At 41.3% G+C, this 21,412-nt stretch overlaps 1 protein-coding gene across 3 annotated transcripts in view; it reads left to right on the top strand.

Annotated features, from left to right (window-relative positions):
- LOC119654824 (probable nuclear hormone receptor HR3) overlaps positions 1 to 21,412 on the top strand; it is a 449,138-nt gene that overhangs the window by 110,902 nt on the left and 316,824 nt on the right. Inside the window, exon 1 of one of the 3 annotated variants that reach the window (XM_038060458.1) lies at positions 17,269 to 18,218. The exons of the other annotated variants lie outside the window; for them this stretch is intronic. The gene's annotated coding sequence lies outside the window, so the exon portion shown is untranslated. Of the gene's footprint in view, positions 1 to 17,268; positions 18,219 to 21,412 lie in introns of those variants that run through there. 3 annotated transcript variants of the gene reach the window in all.

Here is a 21,412-nt window from a genome sequence, read left to right as displayed (position 1 = left end):
TTTGGAGTTGTCGGCACGATGACTGGTCCGTACTTTTTCATTGGCCGCACAGTAAATGCTAATTCAGAGCAATATATGCAGATGGCTGGCAGCTTTTTTACGGCAGCTTTGCATCTCACAAGTCTTATTTGTCTATATCGAATGCTGCTGAACTTTTTTTCTGGAAAATTGATATCCAGAGACAGGTGACGTACCCCTAATTTGACACCAATCGAATTTTTTTTGTAGGGTTACCTCATAGGTATACATCAACAATCAACAACAAAATTTCCGAAAAAAAGGGCAGCGATCACAAAGAACCACATGTCAAACAGTTTTCCGAAATTCTGCTTCCCGTGTAGACAGATGATTGCCATGCTCTTTGCGGATCATCGAGCATTGATTCATTCGCCAAAAGCAGTCAATGATCTGCTTCGTACAGTAGTTGGTCGCCTCCACAAACAATTTGGTTGTGACTGCATCGGTTTCATGCCAGTTATTGTTTTTAAGCTGGCCATTTTCAAGAGCATCATTTGTCTATCGCCTTCAAACGGCGGAATCTTCAACCCGCCACCCCATTATCCCAAAAAAGTTGACTCACGGTTTCATCCAGGGCAGACACAACTCTTCTGAGTGAGAGCCGTGATGTGTTCAGACCTGTACCAGCCGAAGTGAATTTTTTGTTGAGGATGCAGAGAGTCCTGAGTCCACCAAAATCCACCACAAGTTTTTTAAAAAGTTAACTGACGCTTTCGTCCAGGGCAGAGGCAATTCATTATTCCAATATACCTATACTGACTCGGACATGACTTCATCCTGTAGACTGATTAGTGAAACTTAGGCACCACGCGGTTTCTGGTTGTGGTTCCCAACTTCGTCGCATTCACTTGCCTTTCCTAAACCTCGAAGATGTTAAGCAATTCTACTTGGTGAAGCCTATCCCACTTCTCTATAACCACGATTAGGGCTGTCTACTCAAAAGTTACAATGGAGCCAATTTTTGTTTCACTGATTATATTGTATTACTTAAATGCATCTCCGAACTCTGGAGATAATAGAAATAACCATGCCAAGGTTAACAAAGCAAACAATTTTCCGTGCGTGCATCTCCAAAACTTGTATTGTCATTGTGGATTATCTCTCATCAATGCATATATGCACAACATAATATTAGCATAAGCTTGTATTGAAGAAGCCCAGCTTCGGCACTTCTGGCCTAAACATTTCTTCACATAATCGTATTCATTTATTCCTGTTTGCTTCATTTTGATGAAATGGCTAGCACTGACCACCGGCCATCGTCGGTTACTTTGTTCTTAGCTGCTGCTTGCTTTACCGTAAGTCTAGAACATAATGGACCACACATTACACACATATGCCTATTGTTAACTCTTAATCGACTCCACCGGCAAGCATAGCCGCTAAGACGTTTATGTTGCGTGAAGAAGCTAACTATGTTCCAGTGTTCAAACTTGGATATGTTTGAAGCTTTTTTGTTTTTTGGCGGGAAGACCAAACATAGTTGATAGTGTTTTCTGTTCGTAGTCGGCGGGTCATTGACTGTGTCGATTGTAGATTTTTAACGGTTTTTCAGCGTTTCGGGAAAGACCATACGTTCTGCATATCAAGAAATCCACGCTTCTTCCATCACTGGCATTTTTTGACGGTTCTTGCACAATCTTCCCCATAAATCTTAAATGGTAAAATCTAAATATCTGCAATTTTTAGGACAAAATCTGCATAGATGCTCTCAGATTTCTTTATCAAATTTACAGTAAATATGCAGCGATATTGGGAACAGCTCTGCCCTGGGAGTTTTGATATCATCGCTAACAATGCATCTAACTGTGAATAACTGCTAATCAATAATTTCTAGGCTGGATGCATTCGAATATTGTATTCAAATGCAGAAAAATTATAAATTTCTTTGTTTTTCATATCACGATTCTCCTAGGCGCTAGACTGTTATGAACGGAAACTGTAAATGCATTATTCCCGTGGTTGTTCTGCACATTAGAAAAATCAAATGATTTCCGTTTTAATGAAGATGATGAAAGATTAGATTAGAATAGATTTTTACAGATTTAGATTTAGAAAAATGAAATAGCGGTTAATTTGAGTGTGGTCAGTGGTTAGCGCCGGTTCTGCAGTTTGACGGCAAAATTTTTAGAATTTGGAAATCAATTCAGTTTACTGTTAAATCAGTCGATCGAGCGGAACCTGCTGCGGAATGACGATCATGCTGCAGGGTTAGCGGATCACGATCTAATATATTGTTTTTTAATAACATAAACGATTGACCCCAATCCAAAAGATTTCGGCACATAAACACACTCAAGTGGATATTGACTTGTAGAGATATGCAACTGGCCCAATTGAATTAATTGGAAGATTCTGCAGAAATCAATGGTGTTCAGTTATAGGAGACTGAAAAAATATTCCGCGATGCAATTTGAATGTGAGCGAGCAATTTGAATGTGCCCTTACTGGATAAAAATATATTTTGTTACCGACTTCTTCAAAAGGAGGCGGAATTGGATAAGGATCAATCAATCAATCAAGAAGAAAATATCAGTCTGATGCCTCCTTCACAGTATTACGTTAGATGCCCTATAATAAACGCTGCTAGCTAAGTCGAACTCAATGTAATCGTATTTCTCGGCAGCTACCAGCTGCTTGAAATACAGCAAAGTTCCTCATTCAAAAAAGTCGAAACGCATGAGACAGTGGGGGAATCCATTGTGCCATTCCACATATTTTGTGATTCTCTTATAGGAGGAACTTTGATCGGCTGGATAACTTGAAACGTAGTTCTGTGCTTACTTTGAACTCCCATTTTATGATCAACTGGTGGTAACCAATGCTGATTTCCAAGAGATTTGATTGGTATTCGAGCAAAGGCTTGATCTGGTGGGATGATAACTAGTTTGTTTCAGAATTATCCTTCCAGCTAAACCAAGAACGCTGTTTAATTTCCTTATTTGCTCTGCTTGGTATTAAGAATTTGAGCGAACCGCATTTGAGTCCGGGGTGGATTTCCTTATATTTCTTCCGTCTAGGCACTGCTTATATAAAGAGCAGAGTCATTATAAGCATTATCGAAACGAATATCAAACGTGTATTAGACTGCCCGTATAAACTCATATATTCAGTTTAAAATTTCCCATTTCCAATTTTCTAATCTTTAAAGATAAGACAGTACCGACTGTAATGACTTAATATGACTTAATTGAATAGCTAAATGATTGCCCGAAGTCGGAGAATGAAATAAAAGAAATGTGAAGAAAAGGTAGTACAAATTAGAGAAATAAAGGAGAAAATAAAAATCGATTAATTCAAATTAGGAGCATGAGACTTATTATCGCGTCACTTCAAAAAATCTAGAAACTTATAGTACCCCCTCCCTCAGATCCAATATAGTAACCGTGTAATTGGTGAGACAGAGAGAGCCACTTTTATCTTCACTCTGCAACACTAACTTACGTAGCTCGCAAACCGTACTGGCCGAAATGTAGTTAGAGAAGTTTGCTTCTGAACGTCGGGTTATCTTCCGTTAAGGATTTTTCTAGCCTACTAGCTACCGAACGTACAGCTTCATAACATCATCATCATCAACGGCGCAACTACCGGTATCCGGTCTAGGCCTGCTTTAATAAGGAACTTCAGACACCCCCGTTTTGCTCCGAGGTTACCAATTCGACATTCCTAAAAGCTAAGTGGTGTCCTGACCTACTCTATCGCTCCATCTTAAGCAGGATCTGCCTCGTCTTCTTTTTCTACCATAGATATTGCCCTTATAGACTTTCCGGGTGGGATCATCCTCATCCATACCGATTAAGTGACCCGCCCACCGTAACCTATTGAGCCGGATTTTATCCACAACCGGATGGTCATGGTATCGCTCATAGATTTCGTCATTGTGTAGGCTACGGAATCGTCCATCCTCATGTAGGGGGCCGAAAATTCTTCGGAGGATTCATCTCTCGAACGCGGCCAAGAGTTCGCAATTTTCCCAGGAATACATGAGGACTGGCAAGATCATTGTCTTGTACAGTAAGAGCTTTGACCCTATGGTGAGACGTTTCCAGCGGAACAGTCTTTGTAAGCTGAAATAGGCTCTATTGGTTGACAACAACCGTGCGCGGATTTCATCATCGTAGCTGTTATCGGTTGTGATTTTCGACCCTAGATAGGAGAAATTGTCAACGGTCTCAAAGTTGTATTCTCCTATCCTTATTCTTCTTCGTGTTTGACCAGTGCGGTTTTATGTTGTTGGTTGATTCGTCTTCGGTGCTGACGTTGCCACCATATATTTTGTCTTGCCTTCATTGATGTGCAGCCCAAGATCTCGCGCCCCCTGCTCGATCTGGATGAAGGCAGTTTGTACGTCTCGGGTGGTTCCCATGATGTCGATATCGTCAGCATAGGCCAGTAGTTGGGTGGACTTGAAGAGGCTCGTACCTCTTGCATTTACCTCAGCATCACGGATCACTTTCTCGAGGGCCAGGTTAAAGAGGACGCACGATAGGGCATCCCCTTGTCGTAGATCGATGTTGATGTCGAATGTTCTTGAGAGTGATCCTGCTGCTTTTATCTGGCCTCGCACATTGGTCAGGGTCAGCCTAGTCATTCTTATTAATTTCGTCGGGATACCGAATTCTCTCATGGCTGTGTACAGTTTTACCCTGGCTATGCTATCATAGGCGGCTTTAAAGTCGATGAACAGATGGTGCAACTGTTGTCCATATTCCAACAGTTTTTCCATCGCTTGCCGTAGAAAGAATGATGGGCCAATGATGTTCTGGGCGTATGGGGCTATCCGGCCTAGCAAGATAGCGGAGAATATCTAATAGATGGTGATACCTCTATAATTGCTGCACTGTGTGATATCTCCCTTTTTATGTATGAGACAGCTAATGCCTCTTTGCCAATCGTCAGGCATTGATTGGCTGTCCTATACCTTGAGCAACAGTTGATGAACCACTTGGTGTAACTGGTCGCCTCCATATTTAACCAATACGGCTGTAATTCCATCGCCTCCAGCCGACTTATGATTTTTAAGCCGATGAATTGGACGGACTTTTTCTCCTAAACTTGGTGGTGGCAGTATTTGTCCGTCGCCTTCAGTTGGCGGGACCTCCAACTCGCCGATGTACTGGTTGTTCAGTAGCTCATCAAAATACTCAACCCATCGTTCTAATATGCCCATTCTGTCGGAAATCAGATTTCCCTGTTTGTCTCGGCAGGTTGAGCATCGAGGTGTATAAGGCTTCATCCTGCTGACTTGTTTGTAAAACTTCTGCGCCTGGTGCAGTTGCTCCTTGTACTTTTCTAGTTCACAGACTTGTTGGTTCTCCCAGGCTTCCTTTTTCTGTCTGCGAAGTCGCTTCTCCGCTCGACGGAGTTCGTGATAAGTTTCTGCGCGTGCCCGCGTTCTTTGAGAATGCAACATTACTCGGCTTACATTCATCGTCAAACCAGCCGTTCCGACTCCTTTTGCGGCTGGGGCCAAGTATGTTTGTGGCCGTATCCATTATAACGTTCTTCAGGTGATTGTGAAGATCATTTGTTGATGCTTCATCTCCAGGTCCTCTGTTGACTGCAGTTATTGCGGTATCCATTTCCCTCTTATAGGTGTCGCGGAGGGTTGTGTTGTGAATGGCTTCAGTATTCACTCTCACCTGATTGTCAGCTTTATAACAGCTGTCGAAATTCTCACATGGATCCTGGGTGTCGCATCGCATCGCCGAAAAGCCTTACGAAAAGAGGTCCAAGTGATTCGTCCGACAGACTGGTGGTAATTCCTATACTAATCTCTGCGCACGGTGTGCATATATATACACAGCCGATCGAAATCTAGGTCGGCTCCCGCCACTCAGGATGATCTTTTGACGATGACTTGAACGATTTTGTCAATATACCACCAAAACCATAGTGTGTTTCATAGTGTCTTAAGAAGCACTTCATTCGAACGAAAAAAGTGACCTAGAACTGACACAATGTTGTGAGGATAAACTTTCAAATGTTGTTTGTTCATTATCACGAAAACCAAATGTAGACCATGTGCTGTTAAGGATGGATTAAAAGGCCATCCCAGCTTAAGTTTTGCCAACCACTAGAATATAGGTGGACTAAAGAATGGTAGCGCATAATGTCATTTAAATAACGTTAACGAAAGTTTGCATATCTATCTGTTGCCTATGGAACACGCTACAATCGAGTTTTGAATTCTATTATAAATCACGAACACGCTCTTGGTAAGATCACCGAAACAAATAGAACTTGTCCCCGTGCGTGAAGCTGAACTTTTATGAAACACGTCCCTCGCGATTGCAAAGAACAAAAAATCGCCTACGAATTCTATTCACTCCCTCACCGATCAATGTCACGTGCCCCGTCTGGGGGTTTACTTTCCCAGCGTCGATGGACCCATTCATAGTTGAAATTCAACTTCGTTAGAAAGTTGACTGGAGCAACACATTCAATTGAAAGTTCAGAACCTGACGAAGCTCATTCAAAACTGTATCATGGGGTGGGCAATGTAAATAATATACATGTCTTCCACTTCTCAAATCACCCTGCTCAGCATCCTGAATGGTCTTCAATTGCCTTAATTTTTTTTAATTGCGGAATCTTGACTGGATTTTGTGGTTTACGTTCATATTCGATATGCCATAGTTATAAAACATTTGAGATTCACATTTCCCCTCCACAAATCACCTCCACTCGAATATCCACGAACAGTACCGAAACTGCAACACAAAACTGTCAACAATTTGTTGATGACTTTTATTTTCAGGTAGTAGATATGAGAAACAGTTCAAAATTAAAGAATGACTTTTCAATTGTGGTCCCAATTCTGCTTTGGTTGCTAATACAATAGTAAATGTCCTCTTCATACACACCTGCGGGATACACTCGTTTATCATCAAGTTTAACAAGACCAAGTTCTTTCAGGAAATCGCTCAGACCTCCTTAATTAAACACATTGGAGGTGCTCAATTAGCGAAGTGGAGTACCGTTTTGATGCCACAAATTCCTAAGACCGTGACCGTGACGGAAAAGGCAAGGCGAAAAGAATCCAGCAAGCTTAGATTTTCATGGCTAGCCCATCGCGGCCCCCATGGCGGCCCATGGCGGCTTTCTCGCCTTGCAATCAAGGATCTCTTTTAGGTGTGCAAAGAGTTGGTTACTAAGATCCGCAGCCTAGCTCTAGCTAGAACTGGGCAATTGTCACTTCGGCGTTGCGAATTATAAGGTATGCTGAGCCGCGCCGTACGATTCCCTATTGGCCAGTGCCCTGAGTAAACTTCAGTAATCCTTTGTGCAGTTTCACGCATCTGGCTAAAAGCTCTCGCAATTGGGACATGTTATAGGAGGACCAAGTACTGGAGGTGAGCCTTCGGCATTTGAAGTCAGCTGTTTTTCATACTCGCCAGTGGATTCTCACTATGCCCACCGACTGACTAACAAGAGTGAAGCTCCGCCTGGCCCGTCTGTCGACCCGCTCCATATAACCGGCATTTTGAGCGAAACGCATAGACTGTTAAGTATGTATCTGTACAGCCTACCAGCTTGGAGATATCGCCATCACAAAGTCGAATGGTCTCTGGCTGTTGGGCAGAATGATTATTTTAAGCTTGGGTTCGGATCATGCCCCAGCCCGATGTCGATACATGGTCCAATATTCCAAGTATCTCCACTTGGAATATACAGACAAATGGGTATCCGAGAAAACTTCCGCACCGATTTCACAGGCCACCTTTAATCCGTTGGCAAAGAATACTGTGTCTTACACTCTGCCCTGGCTGGAGAGCCCACAGTAAAATTCCCCTTGGAGATCGGCTTGCATGTGGTGTAATTCGTTTGAAATGTACGTTACCATATGTTTAATGTGGAAGTCCAGGGGAAGGCTGTGCAAGAGTATATTAATAGCGTCTGTCGGGCAGGCGGTTCTTTAAATCCTATCCGCCCCACTTCATCAGGCGGATCACAGCTGTGTACATCCAGCGAGGTATTTTCCGCCTATGACTTTTCTTACGAAGGTTCTCTTGCAGTCGTTGAAGGTAATACAAGCCTTTTTAATCTTCAGTTCTATGTTTAGTCTATAATTTAATTTTGTATCAAGAATTACATTCAGATACTTTACATTGCAGCGAATAGCCATTTTTTTTTTCATTTAGCCCCGAGAGGTGGAACCTGCACCCCGCGACTGGCCAATGTGTGTAGAGTTCCATCATTATTCACTAGAGCACTGGAGAGGTGACGCCACCCTGGAAGCTCTACTTACAGGTCTAGTCAAGTAGTTATCTCTCAAGTGAGGTTGGAGTATTTATGTTCTTAGAATAGATACTATTCAATGCGTAATATACCCCTCCAATTTTATTCTGGTTAGACATGTCCGTTTACATTCAAGAAGGCACCTAGGATATACTCCTTGTATTGCAGCGACTGCTCAACCGTGTGCTTGTGAAGAGCGGTTTCTGTAGATTTGCCTTTGAACTAGACGTGCCGAGATTTGAAGAAAAGTGCCTTCTCGATGCCTTAAATGGACGCTTCCTTGGGTCTTGAATATGAAAGAAGTGAGGCTGCTTGGTTGAAAGTCCTTCGCGGACTGCATGCATCCAATTTTCAGGAACATTTTTTTAGACTGTTTACTATCTGCGCCACCCGCAGTTTGAGGACGTACACGTCTGGGTTGCTTTCTCTAATTCAACGAAGATACTGATTAGACTGATTAGTCCAGTGGTCGCATTGCGATAGTGTATATTTGCTTGTGATATGCTTTTCCTTATCTAAACATAAGTTGAAGTTGCCGTGAATCGTGCATTCCTTTTATTGAAATTGAGCGCTGGCACTTGAAACTTGATAACCTCAACCCCATAGAAGGTTAACCCCTTCACTCCTGAAATTTTATATCTTTTAGGGAATGTTAACAGAAACTTTCCGCCCATTATCTTCTCTCCGCGTAGTGCCTACAGAAGGGACGTGCTTCATGTCGGTGAAGGACGAGGTCTCAATTCCCTAGTTCCTAATTGCGTCCCAATTTATAATTTATAATTTGCTGCCATGGATTTATTTTTAATGGGAAAGTTAAGATTATTTCGGTAAAGCACGTTTTTTTCTGAAATATGGCCAATTAAATTGTTGAAAAAATATTATCTTGAGGATTACAAAATTTTATTTAGAATAGATTTGGTTACTTTCAAGTGACTTAATGAAAACGCTTAAGCAATATCATCACAATTTGCGTACAACTCTTTTAAGAACATTTTTATGTGCATCATTCAACGGTTCACGAATATTAAGTACCCTCATATAAGAAAACACCACAATGCACCATTAAAACCGAAAAAAGTCTTCAAACCAACGACTATCTAGTTTTTCCAGTTTTCCATTCATATTTGAACTAGACGCTAACGGTCAATTTCGATCTTTCAATAAACCATAAAAGTGTATGAAGTCGCGGCGTGCATTGACTATAAACTTGGCGGCAGAACGTTGCAAAATCATAAGAAATGACGGAGAAATGTGTCAAGCGACAATATAATAACGACACAAACGGTTCTTAGTCCTAGAAAACTCTTTAAACATTTTCCAGTTTCTTGGCTGCTTTTTTTCTGATTAACAAAGTCTCGTACGTTGCGCTGCAAACCGGAAGGTTATTACTTAAGAATGTCTTGTCTTTGCTGCCTTCAACTCTTCACAGGTTTTCCGACAGTATCAAAGTGAAGAAAAGACTTTCATGAAATTTCTCAATATTGCTCAAGGAACATATGTTTTTTAATAACTGGCCTATTGTTTGAGGGAAATGAATTGCGGTAAACCCTCATGAAGTGTGCTAACATCGGGAATAACCTTATAGAATAGCAGCGTCATAAACTGCTAATGGACTGGTTCCCAATTGCATTCAATTTTTTACCGGTGTTTTAAGGAATACATCTAAAGTGTACATAGTTTGTCAAAGGATGAACGATTTTTCCAAAAAAGAACTGTTCCGAATAGGTTAGCATTTGTAGCTAGGGTGAAATTCGAAAAGGGGCAGTTTTGGCTTTTCACCTTAAGTTTATGCTTCCATACTATGAATGGAACAGTAGTTCCAAGGTTTAAAGAATTTCTAAGGGTCTTCATTTTCACCACTGTTGCGTTATTAGTGTTCATTCTAAACTCAAAAGAGGCAGTAATAAAGGTGAAAAATATATCCATGTTTACTGTTATTAATTATACATCTTTTTTGAGGATAACTAAATGAAAAGTTGATTCTCTTCGACTGTTTTTTCAACTATATTAGAAGAATATTTTTCTGTGTATTTAAGGACCAATTAATGAAAACCAGTGAAGGATTCAATGTAGATCCAAAACTGGCCAGTACAATTTATGGAAAGAATCTACAGGAAAAACTTTTGGAAAAAACTTAAAAAATTATATTTATCGAGGAAAGATTTTCTAACACCTGGTGAGGTATACGGAATTTTTAAACTGTGAACCCAATGGTTGCAATGATTTTACGGTTTTTAAGGTTTTGTATAAAACGAAATCGTATTTACTGTCTGTCTGTCAGTCCGTCTGTCCGTCTTTTTTGTCAATGGAAGGTGGAAAGCTTCAAAACTACCACTGGATCTTGCCGCACGGTTATGCGAGACTCTAACCCACTAAAACTACCTCCTTCTCCTTCCACTCTCCCCAAGGGACCACCATATGGTATTATGTCTCGAGGCTGGATCATTCTTCCGGCTGACTTTTTCCTACCTAAGCTTGTTATCGATGGCCGTTGTAATCATTTTTTCGACTTCGGTCCATATCCCCTTTGGTTTCACCATATGTTCCATTTTAATTTCGAGTGCTGCCCGGTTGTAGCTTCCAATTCGGCTGCGAATCTCGGGCAATGAAATAAAATGTGTTCGGCGTCCTTTGCAATATTCGGGCACTTTGGGCAATATGTCGAATCATTATGCCCTAATCGATACAGATACGCTCAATAACCTCCGTGTCCGCTTAAGAGCTGGGTTATGTCGAAACCTATAATACTTCGCCGTGAGGTCGATCCATTTCCGGATATCCCATATGATTCTGTGAGTCCAGTGGTCTTTTTCTGATTCGTCCCACTTCTCCTGCCATTCCGCGATAGCTTCAGTTCGTGTGAGCTGCTGCCGAAAGACAGCAAATTCCCCTGTGAGATACGCTGTCTTCCTTTTGCCAAAATCTGAATCGGCATCATTCTGCTATCACATAAGCTACTTCATTAGATATTGTTCTGTAAGTGCAACATGTTCGGAGTGTATTTATGTGATACGCAGCTTCAATCTTTCTGTTATTTGTTGTATTCTTCGGTACATCTGCTCACATTGGGGCTGCATACAGTAGGATCGAACTTATCACCTTCGAAATAAGGAATCGACGAGTTGGCCTTTGGTCACCTATATTTGGCAGCATTCTCACAATCAACGCTCCGATGTTATATGCATTAGTTGCTGCACCGTCCACTTGCGATCTAAAATTGTCTCTTGTCAATTATTAGGCCTAAGTATTTCAACGCAGACTTGGAATGAATTGCCTGTAATCCAACGTTGGGAATAAGTACTACTTCCGTCATAAGTTTTGCGGGCTGTAGACCAGCATTGTCTAACCAGCATTTGATGTCATAGACTGCTTCATTTGCATAAAGTTCGACTTCTTCGAGGAGGCGCGCAACAACTATCACACCAATGTCGTCCGTGAAACCAATGGAGGTCTAGCGTCACTACTCCGTTATACGAAATAATGCACAAGAATGCCCATAGGACGGACCTTTACGGAACATGTTGTTTGGTATAATTTTATTCCTTCATCTGATTATCAGCACAGAAGCTTATTCCCCTTTCGAAAACCGAACTGACTCTCAGAGAGAGACCGCCTTCCTTTTCGGCAACTGGACGAAATCTGTTTGTCTTTCTGGCTGTCGCACCTGAAATTACAAATTTGGTAAAAAGGTGAGACCTATTAATCCCATTTCATGCACGAAGTACCGTAGTTCCACGTATACTTTTTTTGCCGAATATATCCATGCGGGGTATCAAATGAAAGGCCTCAGTTAGTACTTTACGAAGTCGATATTAGTTTTGAGAGGCTATACGATAGAGCATAATACTGCCAAATTTGGTAGAAATACTGTTATTACTAACAAAATTATAATAGATCGAAATTGTTACTTTTGTGCAAATTTCTTGTATTCTAAGACTCTGAACGCCAGTGTTATACTAAAGTGAATGGTCTGACAAACTAAATGCATAAATGTCACGAGTTAAGTGACGTGGGGCAAATCGATAGATGAGTAGCTTCCTCCAAAATACAATTTTGACATGCATAAATCGTTATTTCGGGAATCACTTGTTCCCTTCTTCAGTGCTAAACATCCGAAATATCGGTATATGTGTGTTAAAATAAAAACTACTAGCGAAAAAGGAATAGCCGTTTAATAATCTTAACCAATTTAATCGCTAGAGAAACCGTAAGGTCACACTTAGATATAAACCTAATATTATCATACAGCCAAAAAGGAAGGCTTACTTTGAAAAACGTAGCATACCTAGTATTGTTCAGACGCAAATTTGTAAGGCAACCCTTACTAGATATCAATATTTTTATAGTTTTATGTGTTTTATGATTGCAACTTCGGCCAAATCGACTACATAGTGATTTATCATTGCTTCTTCCTTCAGGACAACGAACTGCAATTTCAGAGTCTCCCAGCTCTGATCTTCAGGATCTTCCCGAAAGAGGATTCCAGCTCCCCACAACTTCTGTTAGTATCCATATTATTTGATCAAGATTGCTTGGTAATCACTGACTAGTACTGTTCGCATGCACCTCTGCAAAATTGCTAATAAAATATGCGTCCCTCTAGCCACTATCCGGTTCCAAAACCGACTTCGTCAATGCAAAACTAACTCGGAAGTTTACGGTCTTGAATGAAGTGCTCTAACACACTGCAAGTCTCTGATCAAATATGGATTGTTCGATGCCTCCAAGTGGGTAGCGACCCGGTTGTGTGACTGCGTTAAGGCGACGGAAGTCGCCACATGGGTCCCAGGCTCTTTGGCACCAAATTTAATGGGCTTTCCTTGGGACTCGACGACGGTCAAAAGAAACCTCCGTTTAGTATGAGCTCGAACTATTGTTGTGCGATTTTCTATTTGTCGAGCGCTAATGGGCGTGCTCGTTCATTTACTCCTCTTGAGGTTATGGGATGCTGCAGTGCGAGGTTCCGCTTTGTGTTGTTTGCTTACTAGGTTGTGGATTTTGCTAGTTTTGCAAGACTGTCAATATTCCTGTTTTATCCGAGAGGAAAACTTGAGCAAGTGCGGCCAGCACGATTATGGAGTCGACAAGTTTCTTGTTTTTCAGATCAACCAATAAAGAATAGCGTCGTAAAAAGTCGGCGCCTATTATTAATCGCGATACATCTACTACCCGGAATTTCCAGTTAAAAACGCGTCCTACGTTGAATTTAAGCTGTTTTTCTCCATACGTCTTTATCTCTGAACCATTTGCGACATAGAGCTTATAATTTGCTGATCTTGTGCTGCGGTGATACATGCGAGGGTTTACTGATAGTTCAACACCCCGTTCGATAAGAAAATGTAATTTTGTTTCATTAGCATACATGTGGAGGTCCCTCAGAGGCTTTGTGCGCTTCCTGACTGTTGCTTACACGAGCATCGTTTTCGACAGTTCTTTGCTATAGCTCCAAAGTGTGAGTAGAACTAACAAATTGTTTTGGTGCTTTAATTGCTTGCCGAATTATTTTGCGGTGGGGTGCAGCACGACGTGCACCTCGGCATTGTTCGTTTCGTCTTTCGTCCGCTAACTTATGTCGCGAGGCTACAAATCCACTGAAGTTTCTATGGTTTCTGCAGGCTGGCTTTTAGCGGGCAGTGCGATGAAGTTTATGGTCTGCTTGTTGACCTCTAGGTTGCGGTCGGCCGCAGTCGCTACTTTGTCCTGGGACGAGGTATTTGAAGCCGCCAGTATCGAGTGTATTCCTACTGGTAGATAGTCTAATAACAAAGATATCAAAAATACATCCGAGACTCTATTACCTGCAATGCGTTCCATATTGCGCAGGAGTTGCGTTGGATTCTGGTGACTCAATTCTAGGTCAAGTATGAGTTCCTCAATCTACTCCTCATCACTTGTGCCGAATGCGACTAGAAGACGTTGCTTAATTATAACATATTCCCCTGCAGCTGGGGGACTTTTCACTATATCCGCCACCCGTGCTAACGCGGCCATGTCCAATTCTCCAATGAACTTATGGAACTTCGATGTATCACTATTGATTCTATACTATCAAAATTGTACTTCCGCCCGCGCAAACCATAACGCCAGTTACGTTTGCCAGAACGGTGAAAGCTTGAGGCCAACAATGATGCATATTTGACCTCGTGCTCGCCTTCGTTTGCGTCCATTAAGTTTTCTTTTTCGGTGGGTCACAAGCGCGGGTGTATCGCCACGTGTATGTTTTTCTCTATAAAGGAAACATGAGAAGATCAATCAAATCACAAGTCGCTTTATTCCATCTGAGAATACCAACCAAACTTTGCAGGTCCATCTAGTGGCGATTCACGCTAACTTGTATGGCTTAAAAACCTTTCCCTTTAAAAAATATGTTTTTATATGAATACATACATGCATCTGTAAAACAAAACTTTATTACAATCCTTTTACTGTCAGTCTAACTGTCTGTCCTTTTTTTTCCTGAGGTGGAAATCTTCCAAAGACACTAGTATACATGTTCCAGCGTGTGGGATTTTTACCCATTAAAACCACCTTCTAACTCCTGTCCTCTTCCCCGCGGAACCACCACAAAGTATTTCGTCGCGAGGTGGATTTGGCGCTAGCCACTCCCTTCGCCCATCGATTGCATTCGCAACCGCGCCTTTCTCCCCTCCTCTGTTTCTCTCAACATATACTAAATCTGTCCTACCATGTCGTTGACTGCGTGCCAGTTCTCCTGGCAGAGCTGAAAATATTTTTTGAGAATTGCGAGATCCTAAATCCGCTTCAACTTGATGCTGGTCCGGACCAGCGGCAGCGGTCTGATAAGAAACCGTAAAGCCGTCACCGTCTAATATTTTTAAAGTTTGGTTGCGAAGCCCTAAACGAGGGGACCAAAAAAGAGGGAGTAAGTTGCTCCCCATTTGGTCCGATCCGACGTCAAGTTGATGCGGACCTAGGACCCCGCAATTCTCAAAAAAGTACTATAATTTTTAATAATTGGCTGTAAAACCTCCACTATTACTAACAAAGTTATAATGGGTCAAAATTGTAGCTTCTGCGCAAATTCAAGAGTTTGAATGTTAGTATCACGGAAAAGTGGATTTTCTCAAATAATATGTTATATACCACGTGCTAGGTACTTATCAGACAAATGTCCACCCAAATGGTTTTATAAAAGAAATAGGCAAAATCTTTCATATCGGAAGCGTTTCCCGACTTGTTATATAATAGATTAATAAGTGCTCAGTTGGGTGTGTTTTCCCATTCGGCATTTTTATTTTGAAATTTGGCAAACATTTTTATAAAAAAGCTGTGATTTGCACATAATTTTTAAGCCTTCAGAGGCTGTAAAAATGGAACAAATCAAAATTTTCAGCAACTGGCTCGGGAAATCAAGCGAGATGTTCACTGAACCACTGAATAAAATTGATTGAATTCCATAAATATTTCTGGTAGAAGTGATGCCCCAATGTCTAAAAAGGTCAACATTCGGGAAAACCCGTTTAAAGAGAAAATGGGGTATAAAACATAATTGCAGAAATTTACGATTCAATCCGCAATTTCAGAGTCGTAGAATTCTTCCTCGTTAAGAAAATTTTCTGGGTTGACCTCTTTCTGTTGAATCCGGGCCCTTTTTGAATGTCACTGACCCTACGCTCAGATCGGCCGATGCGTTTCTCTTCTCTCAAAGTGATCCTCAACAGGCCCATGATTAGCAAAATAGACAAAAGTCTTTCGTTGATCATCGCTGCTAAGTTGGTAGCAATTTCAACCGCCCTCTTGCCCCAATGCAAATGTTTTGGAGCCAAAATCTAAATACTGCTTTCAAGGAATTCGTTGCTATTTTGAGTGCACCCAAGCATCTTTCTGGTAAACTATCAGAAGACAAATTCTCGTATGCCGACTTCATTAACTGTATAATCCGGGATCGATTCTGTCATGCTAAAAACTTGAGAAAGTCCCTTGGTCCTCGGCCTGACCCCACTTGATGAACGTAGCGGCCGCATCCAACTAAACGCTCGAAAAAACCGCAGGTCTTCATGTTTTCCCCGGAAATATCCATGAAGAAACGTGCTTTTCACGGGATCCTTTTTATAGCATATTCTTAACACCATCTTGTTCCAAAATATGAAAAAAATAATCTATTTTATGAAAAGTAGAAGAATTAATTTCCCGTACGTAAGCAAGAATTGTCACCCCTTTCCGGCTTTCAGCAGTCTAGTCAGCGTAGTACTTTTTGGAAAACAAGCTGGTTGCCGATCAGAAATCTTCCGCTAATTGCATTTTGCTTATTTCCCTACTAAATTGCGGTGAAATACTCCTCAAACATTTATCAATGTTTCCACTGTCTCGCCTGGAAAATCGTACGGCAACTCTGCTATTTGCTGTCCCCCCAAACTGTGGGTGACTCGAGCTTTCCTCAATTACGAGCTTGTGACTCGCGAGAGGGTACAACGAACTTTGCTTATTAAAGCTCTGATTATGTTGTGGATGATGCAGTGCATTGGAACCGTTTCCATGCTCAGGTGAGAGCATGGAGCATGGAAACATTACGCAGAAAAGCTCATGTTGGGCGCAAGAATCCGAACCCACACTGGGCGCCGCTCGCTCTCTTACCGTCCGCCAGAAGAGAGTGCACGCAACATAAGACGTGAACGACTTCTTATCAGTCAGCGCGACATAAAGCATGGGAAATAACGGAACATGTTCTATGTAATCGGCGGCCCATCGCGCCTTTCCATGCTGAGGTCGTTTTACGCAGAGACGGGTTCAGTTGTCGACGTCCCGCAAGCTTTCTGTGGCGTTCTGAGATTTTCCAGCCACCACACTGCTCATGGTACAACGGTGTTTCACGGCATCGGGCAACACTTGGAGCAGCGGTTTATGTTGAATGTTGGTTGAATGAATGTTGCTGTTGCTGTTGATGTAGCTGTAGCCGTAGCGGCTCTTGCTCGGCGGCGGCGGACGGCCGCAACATATGAAGAACTAAATTTGTGTGGTGGGTAAATACATCGAACCAATAATTTGAGACAGTCTTTAGTCGAAGTTCGCGTTGAACGCATCTTGAGATTGTTGTCCTACGGCGGCACGACCACGCTCGTTCACCTGCCACTCTTTCAGGAGCCAGTCGGTCGCCTTCTTCCTCCTTCGACAGCTCGCCACCGTGGCTCATTGCTATTCGCGCCTGATCCGTTCTTTGCATGATATCCTTGCCGTGGCCTATGCGAACCCGTCACAGGACATTCCGGGTCGTCTTTGCATGAACAGCGTCGTGTGCTCGGCGGACAAGAGGATTTCGAGCCAGTTCGCGCCACTTTGGGAGATAATGGTCAGTTGTGAGGACGAGGGTTCATAGTGCGGACTCGAACCGGTGCATTGAAAGGATTACTTTTGGATAATTAGGCGGGCGAAACGCGGGAATCCCCTTCCGTTTACTCGCCCCGAACAGAGAATCACGCGAGGAGCCGGAGCCTGGCTCAGTGCAGGGAAATCCGCTGCAAATTAGATAATACAAAAATGACAAGTGCAATTATTGTTGAAATGTATTAGTAGAAAACGAAACGGCAACAATAACGAATTACCCGAAACCAAAATTATTAATGCAAATAGTTTGGATGTGGCGTCAAGTATGAAGTGTAGGTGCATCAATTAATGATACGAAAGTGCTCGGGGTGAAGATCATCAGAAATTCATATTTATTTTCGGATACGGGAGAAGCAAAAGATATTTTGATTGAATCTAATTTGTGAAAGTTGGCGCTTGTTACGTTATCATTGTCAAAAATGTACATGGCAAAGTGAATGTGCGTGCACGTCGCATTTCAATGGATAAAGATTATAAGTGAAGGATAGAAAAACGACAAGTAGAGTGTACCGTGTGCTTACCCCCTTAAAAAGGATTACCAAGGATATTTGGAAACTTCATTGTGGATATTTATTGCAATCTCCCATCAATGTCGCACTTTTTGGATAATATTGCAGGTGGGATTCATAGAAAATTTCCTTGTTAGTGGCTACGTTTTAGGTGGAGTATTATTGGAATCTGAGGAATATACACATAATCTGGCAAATGAAACTACTCTCAAAGTATCTATGCGTAGAGTACAGACCCTAAAAAGTCTCTTGATATTTTTACATCCCTTTTGGCATACCGCAAATATTCGAAAAGTAAGAAAGGAAGTTTGGCTTGACTATGCATAGTAAGCTGCCTATCGCCTGTATCAATCACAAATCTGTCGAAATCTCTGTAGTCATGTCATAAATCCGAAGCCGCCGCTGACCATCCACTTAAAATTTTCCATTATTAAAAGCGGTTTGCAATGGCTTAAGAAACAATTGGAAATCCCTAAAAATTACTTATGAGCGGTCACTCAATCTACGAGCGTTACATTGCTTTCACTTGCACTAGCGGTGATTTTTTAAGAAAAAAATTAATGCAATGCATCTTTCGATTACGATTTCATAATTTGATTGTATCGCTTGAAAGTGAGGTTCAGCAATTCGGTAGTTACTTAGCCGCGATCGGAGACTTCATTCGTTTATAATGTGTGAGGTTCTCCGTTCATGTTAATATCGTAAGTGGCTCCCGTACCTACGGGAATTCTTTTATCACCCTTATCAACCCGATTACTTTATCAGTACTCGAGAGACTTGATTCATTGCAATCGAAACTTTTTTTTATAACCGATTTTGGTCTATCTGAAAAATTACTCCAGAAAGTATGTTCTAATTTTGTTTGATTGGAATGCATAGCATGTCAGGTCGTTGAAAACATGTAACTGGGGCTAGTAGTGGGGGCGCTCAGGCTAAATTTCAGTGATCTTAAGGGTCAAAGAGTTGCTAATGTCAAAAAAAAACTTGGGAAGAATTCTTACTTAAAACTGCCTAGAAGATCAGTTACCCAAGAGTCAATGGGAAATATGCTTCTGAGGTCCGCAATAATTTATTTTCTGAATTTTCTTTTTTGATTAATTTACATAGCAGAAACCGCAAGAATTTTACATAAGGGGTTAGCTGAATATGCAAGTGCAAATCTTGGGTGCAAGGAGAATTGGTAATTCGCTAATATAACAAATATTGTCTGTTATTTATTGTAAAAGACCGAGGACCGTGGAAATCTATGTTTCTTTGCAGAAAAATAGTATACCATGAACCCATGATCCATCAAAAAATACATTAGATAGATTCACGTATCACGTAGTGGTCCCAGTGAATAGGAGCCTTTCGATTTACATGAACCGGTTTCAAATCTTCTTGACTTGTGAATATTTTTGGTCATCTTTGTGCTTTTCCCCTAATCCAGGCTTATCATTTAGACAGGATTATGTGTAACAATAATGAAACTGAAGTATAGTCATATTGAAATGAGAAAAAATAATAGTAAGGAAGAAGGGGCTATTTGGACGCTCAATCCCTCCGAAAACAATGAACTGAGGACATGCAAAAATTTTCCCAGGCTGGTATATATTTATGGTCTTACCATAATTCAACCTTCAGGTGTTTTTTGAGCCAGGATTTCTCAACTTTGACGTTTCTTTCTATCTCGAAATTTTTTTTTATATTTTCACTTCTGGCCCAGTCTTCAAGTCAGTCTTGTTTTTCAGAATCATAGGCTTCGTTTTCATTGGAAAAAGAAATCTTGAAAGTGTAGTGCAATCTAACAATGTAATGTAGCAGTGTGCGCTTTTTGGCCATAGATGGGTTGTGGTCTGATATTTTGACGCATCTTGACATGAGTTCACAAAATGGCGATTAGGTTATGGTAGCCTCGATGAATCTTTCATTTATTCACTCATATTTTTAAAAAGCCACTGACGCATATCTGAATTGATGATAAACTTTCAGGATCCCGGAAAGATGGCTTTCAAGAATTGTAATGATTAATAAAACAATAACTTTTAGTTGAGGAATTTTTTTATGACAACCACTGAAGACCTGGGTATGATCGGTCATTTCTAGTTTTCTCAAGACTCTTGAAACTAGTCAATACTAATAGAAGGTATTACGAATCACGCCTTCTACGGCATATGAAAGTGTCCTAAATCTACCCCGCGTCATTCATTTGAAGGTGAAACAGAAGTTAGCTTATGATGCATATACGTTTGATATTATTGCCACGTAGAAAAGCGACCAACCGTACGGTCATGCCAGAATTGTCTTTGAGAAGACATCCTCAGTCGTAGTTTGCCAGAAGAGAATGAATACTCGACAAATGGTCACGAGTCTGTTGGGATTATATACTTAACAACTTTCAACGTCAAGTCAGTCATGGAAGGTGGAATTGCCCCATCTATCGGAAAAAATGACAACTATATTTCGAGTAAGAGTTGCACTATTCGAAACTTTACGGACAGTACTAAATAGCAACAATATATTAAATCAGGTGGGGTGGACCTGCAAGGCGCTGCTGAAACTCAGCCTACTGAACGAAACATTCCTCATGTGGCCAGGGCACTTGGGTATTAAGGTCTGCCTCCAAAATGGTGGAACCAGACGTATAACGTGGTTTTAAGTCGTCTACTGTTAAGTCTACTCTGCAGTTTAAAGGATTCACGCAGGCGAATTAAGAATTTTTGCTGGTTGGTGAATATTTTCATGAAAAAATTCGGGGCATCTAGAGCATCATTTTTATTGTCCCTCAGGAATCGATACATGAAAACCTCTAGTAAGGCTTTAACGATATAAACTACCACATGTGAAAAATTATGTTGTTAGTCTCAGCTATATGTAATCACTGTGATGAAGAGGAGGAGACGACTCTGCGTTTCCGTATGTAGCTGACTAAGCTCCTCAACGAAAGGTATTCTTCAACTAAGAATCTCTACAATCTTTGTCTTTGGAAGACGTTCTCAGTCTGCGACCAATGCGGTCAGAAGGCCATTGGATAGACGATCTTAGGAGATGATACCATGGGTCTAATAAAAGGTTTAAGTGCAAGGAACTGCGGCTTTCCCTAATTTTTCAACCTGACCTAACCTAAATATGAGGCATTTTATTTATTGGCCTCGAGCAGAGTATCCATTTATGTATATCTGTGTTCTGTTCTGTCCTTTGTAGAGCATAGTTCAGCCAATTAGTTTTATCTTTCTTATAGTATTTTTTCATTACTACAAACAGCAGTTTCATGAGCATCAAATTTAGTGCTATGCAAGTGATAAGCATGCAGTAGCAGGACA

This window comes from Hermetia illucens, chromosome 1, assembly GCF_905115235.1.
Source record: "Hermetia illucens chromosome 1, iHerIll2.2.curated.20191125, whole genome shotgun sequence".
Lineage (NCBI taxonomy): Eukaryota > Metazoa > Arthropoda > Insecta > Diptera > Stratiomyidae > Hermetia > Hermetia illucens.
The sequence above is the reverse complement of the archived record's forward strand: the minus strand, read 5'-3'. Positions and strand labels throughout refer to the sequence as shown.